The sequence below is a fragment of the Mustela nivalis genome, assembly GCF_964662115.1.
Source record: "Mustela nivalis genome assembly, chromosome: 7".
Classification (NCBI taxonomy): Eukaryota; Metazoa; Chordata; class Mammalia; order Carnivora; family Mustelidae; genus Mustela; species Mustela nivalis.
In genome coordinates, this window is record NC_139026.1 from 104,847,590 (window position 1) to 104,862,738 (window position 15,149).

General features: G+C 46.2%; 1 protein-coding gene across 3 annotated transcripts in view; it reads left to right on the forward strand.

Annotated features, from left to right (window-relative positions):
* The window catches only part of ANO2 (anoctamin 2), a 342,917-nt gene that overhangs the window by 307,071 nt on the left and 20,697 nt on the right, over positions 1–15,149 (forward strand). The window lies entirely within an intron of this gene.

The following is a 15,149-nucleotide window of genomic DNA, read 5'->3' on the forward strand; positions in this document are numbered from 1 at the left end:
AGGGGTTAGGGAAATGATGGGGTCAGTCTCTGCATCTTCTTGGGCTTCATGGCTACACAGTGTCACTTTCAGTGCCACATGGGAGTGATGAGGGTAGGTCAGAAGGAACCCTGGAATGAGAACTAGGAACAGCTCTATTACTACCTTGACACTAGGGTGATACACTCTTCTCCTTGGCTGCCTTCTCATCTATGAAGTGAGAAGTTTGGTCTCTCAGGCCCCTTCTCATGGTTTCTGTCATTGATAAATGTGAAATAGTGAAAGGGAAATAATGAAACTTAAATTTAAAACTGGAGGTTCCATTAAGGAAGAGTAAAGTAATCCTGGGACACTCAGGCCAAGGATACAGACATCTTTGACATGGAAAATATAGGAAAGCCCCCCATTCTACTCAGGTGGGGCAAAGTGCCAGGTTTTCTCTTCAGAAGTTGGGATGTTTTGTGTAGGGGATGAGAGGTAGATTTTTAGTTATAGAGCCTCTTGCTGTTCTTGACAAAGGCTGGAAAGCAGAAGCACATGTAGTACAGGCTCATGGAACGCAGTCATTTCACATGTGGGTTAAAAGCCATGAGTTCTCCATCATAAGTATACTAACTTAGATTGGCAGCCTTCAAGCTCTTGGTTACTTGGGACTAGTCCTGAACTTTTACTGGGGTGGGTATTTGAGAAGCGTCTCCACAAGATTTGGAACTAATGAATTAAAAACATAGGACCAAGAGGTCAGTCACATCATCTCAGCATTTACTCAGTCTAGAATGTGTGAAGAAACATCAGTCAGATCCATCAGAAGAATTACTCGGTATTCTATCTTTGGACGTATCATTGTGTTCTCGTAATGGCTCCTGCCTCCTCTGGTTCATGACTTGTAATAGGGCCCCCCAATGCCTCTCTGTGCACCAGGTTCCCTGCTTGTTACTTCTGATGGACATTTCCCCCTCTTCTGTTCATAAGAATGTGTGAATGTGAAGGGTAGAGGAATGGACAGGGTCCAGAGTAGATGGCTATAAAAGGTCTGTTCTTGTCCTGGGGTTCTAGAATTCCGCGCAAAATCAGTACTTTGTAATCTTAAATAAACTCACCAGAGTAGGAACAATTATTATATCTGCTTCAGGAACAACAGGCTAGGACCCAGTTCAGGTAAACGTGTAGTACCTTCATCTGAGTGCTACTGACCGTGAACCCCTGTCTGGCCCTGAACCAGGTGTTTACATAGAGGTGATTGTTCAGACTCCAGATGCCACTCCTCTGCGTCTCCATCCTATCAGGCAGAAGTTGCTGCCAGCTATTGAGGCTTCCACTGGGGAAGGGGCTTACCTTAAAAATCCCTGGGCTCTGTCTCCCAATGCCTACTCTCTAACCCCAGTCCCCCACTCCCACCCCCACCCCCCCCCAGTGGTCCATGCAGATTTTTCTGGCCTGTCTGCCTGTCTGTCCAGATAACTGGCTATTTCCAGGCTTCCTCTTTTTTGGGTCCTTAAGAGCAGAGATACTTGAGCCCTGTGTTCAAATCCTGACTCTGTGGCCAGCTATTTGGACAGCTTTGGGTAAGTGGCTAATTTTTATGTGTCTCAATTTGCTTTAGCTATAAATAAATAAGTAAAATAATAAATAATAATAATATCTACCTCATGGGATTATTGTATTCAATGAATTAGTATCTGCAAAGTGCAAGAAGAGTGTGTAGCACATTTAAAAGCTGTGTCAAGTACTGCTGTTTCTCTCAGTGGTCTTGAGGTGCCAGGAAAGCAGAGTGTAGGGATATATGGTCAGTCTGCCAGCCACTGTGGCACTGAACGGACACCCACTATGAGTTCAGACTTGGGCACTCTACAAAGTAATGAGAAGAGGAAAAAAACCCGAGAACTAGATTTAGTGGCTTTGGGAAGATGTTTATACCCCGATTTTGTAGAGAAATTCATTCTATAGATTAAATGAAACATACACGCCTACACACACACACACACACACACACACACACACAACTCTTTACAGGCTATCAGGGAACAAATAAACCATGTAATAGAAAGTTTGAAAATAGAGAAAAAAAGGGAGCAGGTCTCCCAAACTTACTTCATTTCAGCCCAATTTTTATTAGCATTTTGGTGCCGTCTCTTCTTAGACCCTTTTTGTTATGTGTATGATTTTAATACAAAGTTGTAATCATATGCACACATTTCTTGCTCCTTTTCCAGTTAGTATTAGATGAGTATTTCCAAGTTGTCGTATAATATTCAAAACTAAGAGCTGCATGATAAATGATCCTTCTAATAAACGTACCATAGTTGATTTGCTGATTCTCCAATGAAGCCCATTGAAGGCTCATTTTCTGATTCTTCCCATATTTTAATGATCTAATATATAGTGTCTTAATGCATATAATCTTTCCCATATTTACTAATGATTCCCCAAGGTAGATTTTTACAGATATGATTGCTAGATCGAAGGTATGACCATTGGATAGTTCTTGTTTTATTTTACTAAAATGCTTTCTAAAAGGATTAGACCAATTCACCGAGCCACAGGCAATGTACTAAATACTCTTCCAGTGAATATAGATTATTTAGTATCCTGACGTAATGTGATATGAAGGGATTAACAGTGTACAGTAGGCTTGGGATTCTCAGCCTGTGGTCACCTCATTCCACCTTGTTGATCTGAATATTCCAGACTCATCCTTTAAGACTTGGCCTTTTACCGTGCTTCCTCTGTGAAGTCCTCCTAGACCAGGCCCCATTCCTCCTAAGAGGATCATTAATTATTTGCTTTTTGTCCCAGCATTATGTTTGATAAACACACTGATGGTGTATCCTTCTGAATTATGGTAATATTGCTCACATATCTGTTTCTCTGCAGACCCAATCTTTCAGATTATAAAGAGCAGTGTGTAGCAATCATGGCTTATTCATTTCCATGTCCTCCATGACCCAGCACATTTACTGCCACATGATAAATACTCACTGTGTCCAATAAACAAATATGAGTAAATGAATGCTTTATTAATTAACGAAGGAAGGTTTCTTAACAGAAGTAAGTGTTTACCAACTTTAAGTGGCAAATGAAGGATCATCTTCAAAGTGGGGCTTGGTTGATGGTGGGTCAAGGATGTTTTAAAGAGATTTCCAGTGTAGATAGAAGGTTGGACTTGATCCCCAAGGTCCCTTTAGATTCTTTTTGTCTACATATTAGTGATAAGAGTAAGGGAGGTCATTCCAAGGAAAAGGACTCACAAGGTCGTTCAGTTTCCTGGCCATGAGTAAGCGTTGCCAAAGCAAATGGTGGATTTTGGGTAGGGAGGGTTTGGTTGAAGGTCTGGTAGGTTAATGGTGAACCCTGATGATCACACAAGTTTGTTTGTTTCATACCAGGCCATAGGGAGCAATTGTAAAATCTTGACCACTGTTGTGACTGTGTTTCCCTATAGGAAACAGGCAGCAAGTACAGAGAGGGGGTAGTAAGACAAGGAAGGAAAAAGAAACAGAGGAGCTTTCATTCACTCATTATTTTATTCATCAAACACTTATTAAGCACATAAGGGGAGGAACAAGTTTGGAGACCAGGACAGTCAACCTTTCAGAATGGTATTGATTCAGTCCACAATTCACTGATACTCATTCAGTCTTCTGTGGAAGAGGAAGCTGAATCACACATGGCTTTTCCCAGCTGAGTTCCACAGACACTCACTCCCAGAATTCTTTAGGTCATTAATTTTTTTTTAAAGATTTTATTTATGTATTTATTTATTTGAGAGAGAGAGAGAGAGAGAGTGAGCGAGCACAAGTAGGCAGAGTGGCAGGCAGAGAGAGGGGAAAAATAGGCTCTCCTCTGAGCAGAGAGCCCGACCTGGGGCTTGATCCCAGGACCCTGAAATCATGACCTGAGCCGAAGGCAGAGGCTTAACCGACTGAGCCACCCAGGTGCCCCTCTTTAGGCCAGTTGGCTAAGCTATCAGTCATTTTAGAGACATGACTATTTTATTTCATATTTTATATAAGTGCATGGACTATGTTTCTAAGGTAGGTTCCTTTCATTCCTTTGGCCTCTGGAATATCCTCTTCACCCTGGGAGGGAGTATTTGCTCCCATGTACAGTCAAAGTCTGGGCTGCACACTAAACTCTACCAAATATTAATCGGCCTAGTAGTGTAGACTAAGTGAGTGTAGGGGTAGGCTCTGGATTCAAACTACCCAGCTTCTAGTCCCAAGCCTGCACTGGCTAGTTACATGACTCTGGGCTTGATGCATAAAGTCAGCCAAGCTCGGTTTCCTCATCTAGAAAGCAGATTGGACGATAAAAGCACCTATCTTATAAAATGGTTCTGAGAAGTAGGTCGTGGATATAGAGTAGTTAAAAAACAGTGCTTGGTACACGTAGACTATCCATGAATATGACCTGCCACTCTTCTCATCAAGAGTCCAATCTCTTTCTTTTTCAGGAATTGGCTGAAAACAGTCTGAAGCTCAGGTCACCTAGGCAGCTTAGTCGTTTAAGTGTCTAACTCTCAGTTTCCACTCAGGTTGTGATGTCAGAGTCGTGAGATGGAGCCCTCAGACTCACAGAGAGTCTGCTTGAGATTCCCTCCCTCTCCCCTTGCCCCTTCAGCCAATCCCCACCCCACTCACTCATGCTCCTCCGTTCTCTGTCTCTCTCAAAGAAGAAAGAGAAAGTAAGGAATAAATAAATAAAATCTTAAAAAAAAAAAACAAAAAACCCACACAACAGTCTGAAGCACTCAGTGTAGGGAGCCCTGGATGTTCTTCCCAACCCTCGAGTGTGGAGTTGGGCAGTACTGTTGATAGACTGAGGCTACCAGACTCCAAAGCAAATCTAAGAATCCCACTCAGAATCCTGAGATGTAAACATTCCAAGATGTTTATCTCTTTAGAGAATTCTAAGCCCTTAGGGCTCTATTTGTCAAGTCTGGCATCTCAAATGGCTCTTTTGTCATCTGTTTATCTAAAACCCGCAAGCTTTTGTTCCTCCAGTCATCTAAAAAATGATCACTGTTGTCTTCCTGATTCAGAAATTCAGTTATCCTCCTTCAAGCCTTCCTCCAGCTTCTTGAGTAAAGCCCAAGTTTTGAGGCCCCTAATATGGGCAACAAGACCCATTTCTTCTGTAATTCACAGTCATTAGAGGAAGTCTTATTTTTCCTGGTCATGAGTTTACATCCTGTCAAACTTTAATAGAAGGGGGGAGGCACTGTGCTTGCAGTTGTACATATTCATTCACTTGGCGTGAAGGCCAGATCACGACCTTGGAGGGCCAAGGGCTATCCATCCCCCACCGTTGTCTAGATGCATCGACCAAGACCTGTGAGTGTCGACCAATAGGTGGAAATGTGTGGGGGCAGGTCTGCTCCGAGACCAGGGTTGCAACACCCTCCTGAAATTGCAAATTTGACCTTCTGGGTTCAGGAGTTGCATCCCAGAAATGGCACCCAGCCTGTGTGCTCCCAAGACTCCTCTCTGACTTTGCATCAGCTCCAGCTGGGGAGAGGCCTGCTCAGTATGATCCAGAATCCTTTATATTCATGGCTCCTTAGATCACTGGTTTTACAATTTTGCATTCCCACTCAAGCCCTCACTGTTCTTCCTTTTTCTTCTTCTTCCTCCTCTTTTTAATTTTTTAAATTAATTTTCAAAAGATTTTACTTATTTATTTGAGAGAGAGAGAGAGAGCATGAACAAGGGGAAGGACAGAGGCAGAGGGAGAAGTATACTCCCCACAGACCAGGGAGCCTGACCTGGGGTTGGATCCCAGGACCCCAGGACCCCAGGATCATAACCTGAGTAGAAGTCAGACACTTAACTGACCAAGCCACCCAGGCACCCCCTCTTCTTTTTTATTATTGTCTATGTTCCCCAGGATATCCTTTTCATCTCCATGGCTTATTTATTTTACAACCAGAAGTGCTTGCCTCCTTTGCATGACTGCAGACATCCTAACTTGCCCCCTGCTTCCTTTTCCCCTCTCTTTCCCCATTTCCTTCTCACTTTTTAAAATGGCTTTCTAAAATGCAGTCCAGAGCACGTTTTCTTTTCTACATAAAATCCTTCAACGTGACTGACTTCCCTTAAGTTAAAGTTCAAATATCCCTCAGGGTGTAGCTTCCAAGGTCACCCAGGAGCAGGCTCTGCAAATGCGCACCTGTTTGTCTCCTGCTTCCGGGGCTGGATTTGCCGGTGCTGGTCTGTCTGCCTGTAGCAAGTTCTTGCTGAGTCGCTCAGGCTCAGACATGTCTCCAGGAAGCAGTTTTGGGTTCTTCCACTGATAGTTCTTCTCAGCACCCCCCACCTGCTTTGGTAGAGGAAAAAATATGAGTGTTTGAAGGCAGAAGACCCCCTTATTCCTACCTAGTCTCAACTGGCACAATTTCTGGATGTAGTAAGACCCCAATAAAATGTTTTTTTTTTTTCCTTAAGATTTATTTATATTTGAGAGAGAGAGAACACGAGCTGGTGGGGCGGAGGGAGAGAGAGAGAGAGAGAATCTCAAGCAGACTCCCCACTGAACATGGAGCCTTATGCGGGGCTCGATCTCATGATCCTGAGATCAGGACCTGAGCTGAGACCAAGAGTTGGAAGCTTAATCGACTGCACCACCCGGGCACCCCCAGTAAAACGTTTCTTGAATGAATGGCACTTTAGGTCCCTTCCTTCAGTGGCAGAGAAAAAGAAGCCTCTCTTCTTTCTGTCCCATGATAGTTTGGCTGGTCTCCCTTTTCACTGTGGACATACTTAGATATATTTTTTATAAGCAGCAATTTCCATCTCCCAAGACTGAAGTAAACCATGTTTATGATCAGGGCTTGCCTCAAAGAACAGTCCCTGCTGGCTTCAATTTGCTCCTTTCCCTTCGGGGATCAGGTCATCAGCGGAAGTGGTCAGAGTGGAATGCTGTCCCTCAGACTCAGATTTAAGCTCAACTCCAGTTTCACGTCTCCCTCTGCAGTGGCCCCATCCTGGCCCTCCTTGAGGGTACTACTAGGTCAGGACCTGCGCCAGGCACCAGGCCCACAGAGGCAATGAGTGAGACCCAGGCCCTTCAGGACCTCAGGGGCTAGCGGCAGAGAGAGGGGGCAGTTAGAAGCAAGGGCCTCGTGGTCACAAAACAAAAACAAAAACAAAACAAAACAAAATGCAGCTAACGGCACTTTCTTCAGAGAGCCTGGGCCCTGAAAGCTTCCGTTTGACTGAGTAGAGATATATACAGAGGATTGTCCATTCTCTTCTACCCTGGCTGTCATTGCCTCCTCACCAAAATGCCATCGGTTTCGGAACCCATGTACTGAGGCAGAGTAAACTCTGGCCTGGAAACAAGAGACTCCTCACCCAGCCCCCCCCCTCAGGCTTGTTTTGAGGCATTAGACAAGGCCAGGAGGCGACTCCATCCCTGGGGAGACATTTCTCAGTCCTCTGCCTGGAGACTGTGCTCCTGGGACCCTCCTGCGTTCCTAACCATAGGTGCTTCAAGGCCCACCAGTCCCCGAGAACATCACTGTTCCTTCACATTTCTGTCTCCACACACCTCCAGGAGGTTTGATCTTGCCTCGGGAATATCTCTGGAAGCTGCTGCTTCTGCTCATTCTCTGAACCTCTTGAACCTGGGGCTTTGCCTAGCACACGCTCAACGCGGCCCCTTGCAACCACCACCATCCTGCTACTGCCCTGTTGATGATTTCCAGCATTAGCCTTGGTCTTACCATCCATTGTTCAAAGAATTCCAGGGTTCCCCTATCTTTACCAAGACCCTGTGGGACGTTCTTTCAAGGTATGGAACCCTAGGCCTCTTTACACACCCTTGGTCCAGCCAAAATGGACCCCAGTGACTTCTCACCTGCAGCCTCCCTTTCACTCCTTTCCTGTCTGACACTCCCTAGCCACCTTGCCCTGGAACTCCCTGGGCCTTCTCATTCTGGTGTCACCTCCTCCCCAAAGCCTCTCCCTTCCCATGCTCTCTCCTCCTCTCCCCTCCCGCCTCCCCCATTCCTTAGGATTTTAGCTGCCCGCACCCCCACCCCAGGATTTCAGACAAGCTGCCTCCTAAGACAGGCACACCTCCGATAGCTCTTGGTAACTCACGTCCTGGGGGCGGGTTGCTGGAACCACAGGGCCTAGCGCAGGCCCACCACCACACTAGCCCTGAACACACACCAAGGAGCCCCAAGAAGGAGTGACTGAAGACAGGAGGGTATCCCTTCTCTGGTTCTCATTTCTCTTATCAGCCCATATCTTACCTAGGCTGAAACATCTCCCTTCCAGCAGGGCTGCAGTCAGTTCTCCATAGGAATTGACTGATAATCCAGTGGTTGGATTACCAAGAAGGAGGTTAGCCCTGTTTCTCTTTCACTGCCCTCCTCCTCCTTTCCTGTCTCCCCCTCGTCCCTCTTCCCCTTTGCTTGTGCCTTCTGCCCTCCCCCAACTCAGCCTATCATGTACTCCGTTCCCGTTCCCGGGAGTAAGCCAGGGAAGTAAGAGAACGTGTAACATGAACCCTTCCATGCTGCTCTCAGGTAGCAGCCCTGGAAAATAGCTTGCCCGGGGGGGAGGAGAACACTGAAGTCCACGACTGTCAGAACCTTGTTGGGGGCGACAGTTTCTGCCATCCCTGGGGATGACTGAGGTTTGGTGGTAGTAATCCTATCACTGCTTCTGATTCCTCCGCACCTCTGTCTCCACAGCAAGCCCTTTTGTCTTCAGATGATCCCTGCAGGGCAGAGCAAGGAGTCTGTCCCCTTCCCATCTTCATAGGGTGTCTGTCAGGTGGGAAGCGGGTGTGAATCCAGCTCTGCCTTTATCCAGAAGTGTGGCCCTGAGCACATCAAAGCATCTCTCTGGGCCTCACTCTCCTCCTTGACATGGTAGGGCTGTAGACCAGAGGGGGATCTTTCCTTGCGGAGATGTGACCCACGGGTCTGTGGTCAAAACCAGCTGCGGAATAGGTCACAGGTCAGGTGCCACTACTACCGGTCACGTAGTTTAAAAATATAAGATTAAGCAGAGTCCACACCACCCTCACTCTCTCACATGTCTAGATTATTTTCGAGTGGGAGAGCAGGAGAGGTTTCAGCACGCACAGAACCTGGCCGCCGCAGGGGGACTGAATGGTGCACAGAACCGTTTGTCACTGATGTCTTGACAAGAATAAAGACTTGCAAACCACTGGACCCGGCAACCTCCAGGGGGTCTTCCAGTGCTGGCACCCCAGTTCACACATCTGGGTAGATGTGCGCCCTGAGGCCAAGAGGCGCAGGGAGTGATACAAGGCGCCTAACATTGCCCTAAAGGCCCATTAGTGAAACTGAGGCTAGTGCCCCTTTCCAGATCTCCAGATCATTGCACAAGAGACTTTCATCAGGACCCACAGGAACTTGGGCTTTCGTGGAGGGATAGGGGTAGAGGGAGCTTTCCTCTTTCCTTCCCAACAGGCTAGACCTCCCGATTCCAGAAAGACCCTTGTCTTGGGCTTTGAACAAAAAGGAGAGCAGTGAAACCAAAGCTGCCCACTCCCTCTGGTGTGCCTGACATGGTGATCCCTGGCTCCGTGCTCAGCTGTCAGCTTCCTTCCCCGTGATCCCCAGGACCACCCATGCAGACAGGAAGTGCACTGAGCCCACTCTGAGCCTGTCAGTTGTAATGGTGAGGCAGGTCATCAGTTGAGGGAGGCAGCAGGGAGAGATGTATTATATTTACATTTTTCTAAATTGAGCTGGAACCAGGGCCCAGGACCCAGCAGGCATGGGGGAGGGGTCCTGAGGTGAAGGGGAAGCTGGGAGTTGGGGGTGGGGCTGGGAGTCAGCCCGTGGAGGGGGCGCTGGCTGGCGGTAGGGAGCTACCTCTGGGCAGCACTGCAGCGCCCAGTGGTGGGGATGGGCTGGCCCCAGACAAAGAGAAACCTGAGAGTGAGGGATTAAGCTGGAGAAACCTGTGAGGGGGAGCAGCAAGTTTTCGAGGGAATCTCCAATATCAAACCCTTTTCCTGAAGAGCTTACTAAGGGGAACTTCAAGGGGAGTCCCCCACCCTCACCGCTGAGGGGAGGAAAGAATGCTCGCCCAAGAGCAGGCCATGACATTAATCATCACTGTCCCCAACCCCAAAATGAGGCTTCAGAGCTTTTTGGCCACAGGCCCCTCACAGCCCCATCGTGGAGTTTTCCCCAGGGCCTGATGGGAGGAAATTCTTCAGTTGCTTTAAGGGCTGCAAGTGTAGTTCTCTGACACTGACGGCAGTTTGGTTGTTACAGAGAGGAATTTGGCATAAGAAGGTAGGCCTGAATTTAATTCTGTAAGTTCCAAAGGAATCTCTTAATCAAGTTTTGTTACCATTTTAGCAGGTAAATAAGTGATACAATGAAACACCAGCAGCCTGTGTTCATGTTCATGAAATTGGGAAGGGAGCTTCTCAAGGGCAGAATTTGTGTCTTATTTATTCATAGTACCAAACCACAGGGCCTGGCATACAGTAGGTGCTGCATAAATGTTTCAAGAAGAAAAAGGAAGAATAGAGAATGAAAGAGGTGATGCTATAGCTAGGACCTTGAAGACAAAGTGACAGTTGGACTCTACAGCCATCTCTGTTCACCAGAGATCTCCAGACAACCTGGCTGTGTTGATTTAGCTGGGAAGGTCTACTGCTTGACTTCCCCCTAGCGGGGGGCCAAGATGCCTTATTTTCAAGTGCTTGTAATGAAGAAATGATATCCTTTCAAAGGCAGGTCTCCTACAGCAATACAAATTGGTAGGTTTGTCCCGTCATCTGGGTGGTTTAGGCAAAATATCCCATGTAATAGTCAGCTGCTGCTATGATAAAGCTCCATAACAAATAGCCCAAAGTCTCAGTGACTTGTCACTGAGACAGAGAACAGAAAGCAATGGAAAGAGCTGGCTTCAGACATCACTGAGTGTCTTCCCTGGGTAACAGTCAGGTAAAGGTAGCCACTTATTAAAGAGTGGAAAGGTTTGGATAGAGCAGTGACTCAGATGACACCCAAGACCCCTTTCCTATTCTGATATCCTTTCTTTGGTCATGGATGGGGGGGACCACACTGGGTAACTTCCAAGTTCCCAACAGACCAGACATACAAATTTAGTCCCAAGGGTGCCTTAGATGTAAGTGATGAAATATTCCAGAGTATCTGTACAGTCATCAGCACTGAAACCCAAATATTCTTTCATAGAACTCCAAGATTGTATGCTACAAGGCAATGGCTCAAAGAGCCAGGAAATTCCTTTCCCTGAGCCATCCTGTTTATACAAACTGAGTCATCTCACTGGATAATCAGGCACCTGCCGTCTTCTCCAAATGGCATTTAAACACAGTTCAGGCAGTATCCAGGGTCTCATTCCAGCATTTCTGGGAAGTAGGGTGAGTCACAGGTCATCTCTCTCTCTCTCTCTCTGTCATTCTCTCCCTGCCACCCCCCACCCTTTTTTTTTGCTCTTGGAGCATACATTTCTTGTCATTTTCCATGCTAGGAGTCCCTCTCCCCATACATACTTAAGAGAAAAGGCCACAGTATGTCTGGATACCATACCCCTTGAGGTTCTACAGAAAGCTCCTGACATGCAGGAGATGCCCAGGCAGTGCTTGTGAAATGAGTGGATGAGTAAGTGGAAAGCAGTCTTTAAAATTAAGACTTACCGAGACCTCCATTGCTTTCCCATTTCTCTTCTAGCTGTAACAGCCCAGAAGCTCAGAGTGCGCTCTCTTGCTCAGCCACAGCCCCAGAATGGGTCCTTGGAATTTGCACATTTGTTTCTTCCTCCTTTCCCTGTCATTTCCTTTTTGTCTAAAATTCTTAAACCTAATTATGTGTTCTTTTTATTGACTTTTCTACAGCTCTTTGGGAAGATGAAAGGGCAAAGGAATAAAGGAAACAAAGGTTCTCAGTCATGAGTTGTTGCTTGGGAACTTCTTTCTGGTCATGCTTACTTTCCTTGTCCTTCCACCTCACTGGCTGTGTTACCGCAGCCCAAACAGGTAGATGAGAGGACAGACGGATGGATGGATGGATGGATGGATGGGAGGAAGGAATGGATAACTGATCTTCACAGTCCCATTTTGCAGGTGGATAAAGTAAACAAGACTGAGTAAGCCAGGTCGTGCATTTGTTCACAATAAACATTTACTGGAAAGTCACTAAGCTGTTCTCTGAAAATCAGAAGTAAATCAGTAGATCTCATCCCTCAATTCTCTCTAGTTTTAACAAGGTGAATTAGGGGGCACCTGGTTGGCTCAGATCGTTAAGCATCTGCCTTCGGCTCGGGTCATGGTCTCAGGGTCCTGGGATCGAGCCCCATGTCAGGCTCCCTACTCAGTGGGGAGCCTGTTTCTCCCTCTCCCTCTGCCTCTGCATCTCCCCTGCTGTACTCTCTCTGTCTCTCTCTCTCTCAAATAAATAAACAAGTCTTTAAAAAAAAGAAGAATCTGAACTGGGTCCACTGATACAAAGTTTTTGAGGCAGCACAAATGCAGCCAGATAGAAGTGACACAGAAAACAGCAGGGACTGTCCAACGCACCAGCCACAGAAGACGTGTGAGTGAAGATGCTTTGGAGAGTGAAAACACCAGTACAGATTGCTGGTTAATTGTCCTACAGGAAGATTAGAAATTAGATTGGACAAGATCCAGTAAAGGAAACCCAAGAGATATGAAAGCAGCTAGGGAGGAGGATGGACACTGTCACATCAGGGCTGAGTATTTTCCTTTTTGTGTGGTGAAAGGACATGGAATTTGGGTGACCTCAGAAGCTGTCTTTGTTTCCCAGCTTCATCAATTGTTAGGTCTGTGGCCCTGGGAAAATTATTTTACCTCTGTGAGACTCAGCTTTCTTACTTGAAAATGGAAATAATAATACTTGTCACTGAAGATTGTTTTTATGAAATTTTTTGAACCAGAGAGCATGTGTCCCATGCTAGTAGATATGTAGGAAATGCCGGCTGAGGTTCCGTGAAGACTGAGCATTGGAGTTTTGTTTAGAGACTATGGAAAGGGAGCGATGGGCAGATTTTTCCAGAAAACCATAGTGTCCAAGCCTTTAAGCTCCCCGTGTCTGAGAGCCACATTCTCCTGCCCTTTGCTGTGGTCATCAGCAGGGTTGGTTCATCCCAGAAGGCTCCCATGGCCCCAGTCTCTCTTCCCAAGGTAGAGAAGAGAGCTACATATGGACTGGTCTGCATCGTACTGTCAAGCTGCATTCTTCTGTCCAAACTAGACTGAATTATTGAGTAGCAGGACTCTCAGAAATCACTGGACCTTCTTCCTCCATCTGGAGAAAGTAGTGTTTCACTGTTCATGTGGTGATAAAGTGTGGGCTGGCTCTCCCTTAATCACAAAGAAATGAAGAGAGTATACCTTGCCTGTCTGTCCCAATGTTGCATTTGTATGCAGTGAACTCTTAATATTTAAGCTGTTCCTTCCAGCCTGTTCCTTCCTGTTGTGACTTCCAGAGTTTCTGAATTGAGCCCGATCCTATGTATAAACCCCAAGTGACTCCATACAGACTGGGGAGGAGTTCCACCTGCGATCTTTATTTCCTAAGTAGTTTGTTTGGAAATTTGGATCCGTGGTTTTCATGACAGATCTTAACTACCAGCCATAAAGCCAACCTTCAAATGCTTTCTTTTCTTTTCTTTTTCAAATCCAGATTACTTTATTTTTGTTTTGTTTTTTAAAAAATTTTCTTGTGTTATGTTAATCACCATGAAAGACATCATTAGCTTTTGATGCAGTGTTCCAAGATTCACTATCGTGCCCTCCTTTTGCTTTGCTCTTCAAGTCCAGTGCAGTGGTTGTGCAGCTTTATGGATCTGCTGGTGAACGTGAATTATTCCTGCCCCAGTGCTCCGGAAGTGCTGCCGTTAGAGGTCTAACTCTCTGACACCAGCAGGGTCTGTCCACATGTCCACCTTCTCCACTGTGCACTGTGAGCTCTTGGGAGGATGGCACAGTAATTTGTTCATCTTCATTTCCTAGCAACAGACATGGTGTCCAGCATATAGAATGTGCTCAATAAATGATTGTTGGATGGATGAATGAATGGTAACTGATGGACACTGAGAACCTTCTTAAATTCTTTCAGCGCTTTTCATTGTTTTCCTAAGCAGTAGAGGCCCATGCTCATGCCCTCACTGTCTCTTCCTGTTTAACTATCAACTGATACTTGCAATTCCTTTTTACACCAGTTACCCTCTGTGCTGAGCCCAGTTGGCTTCCCTTGCCCTCAGGGTACGGGCATCACTGGGTACAGCCTTGAAATATGGGCTGACAAAATAAACAGTGATGACCTTTCCTTGCTCTATTTTCACATAAGTGTTTTTATTAAGGGACTGTTTCTAGCTGAATTGTTGAGAAGACCAACTCACATCACCAAGTCCCTTACTCATTTCCTTGCATTGCTTGTTAGTGGTTCAAGAAAAGGAGGATTCTTGAGCCCACAGTTTGTCATCCCCTTAAGAAGATTGTGTTGCTGGGGCACCTGGGTGGCTCAGTGAGTTAAACCTCTGCCTTTAGCTCAGGTCATGATCTCAGGGTCCTGTGATCATTCCACTCATTTATTTGACACACAGAGAGAGATCATAAGTAGGCAGAGAGGCAGGCAGAGAGAGAGGGGGAAGAAGAAGACTTGGGTTGCTTTTACTAAGCTATAGAAAGTTAAGGGAAAAAAGCACTATGATGACTTTCATTAGATTTAGACTCTCCTAACTGACTGGTTTTATGCTTTCTTCCAAGTCTTCCATGCAAGTTACAGCACTGAGAACTGCCATGTCAAGGTGTCAGCATTTCATGTCCCATTTCTCCTCACCATCACTGAGTCCCGTGATTTCCCTTCACACAGTTGAGTTGACCTCTTTTTGTATCTCTTTTGTGTTCAGAGCTGGTGAAAATAATAACCTTATATTTATGAACCAACTAACCTCTGAACACCTGCTGTGGGATAGGCACCACACAAAATTGTGGAGACTCAGAAAAGAATTTGATATGTCCGTGGTCCCCTGGGGCTCCCCATCTAGGGACTGAGTCGAGTAGACCAGTAGAGCTGTGTGTGCAAGGCACGGTGGGAGTGAGTGGGGGAGGTGACTGTAGCACTCACTTCTGCCTGGGCAAGGTGGTGGGACTAGGGTGGAGAAGGTTCTTTATTGCGAAGGTTA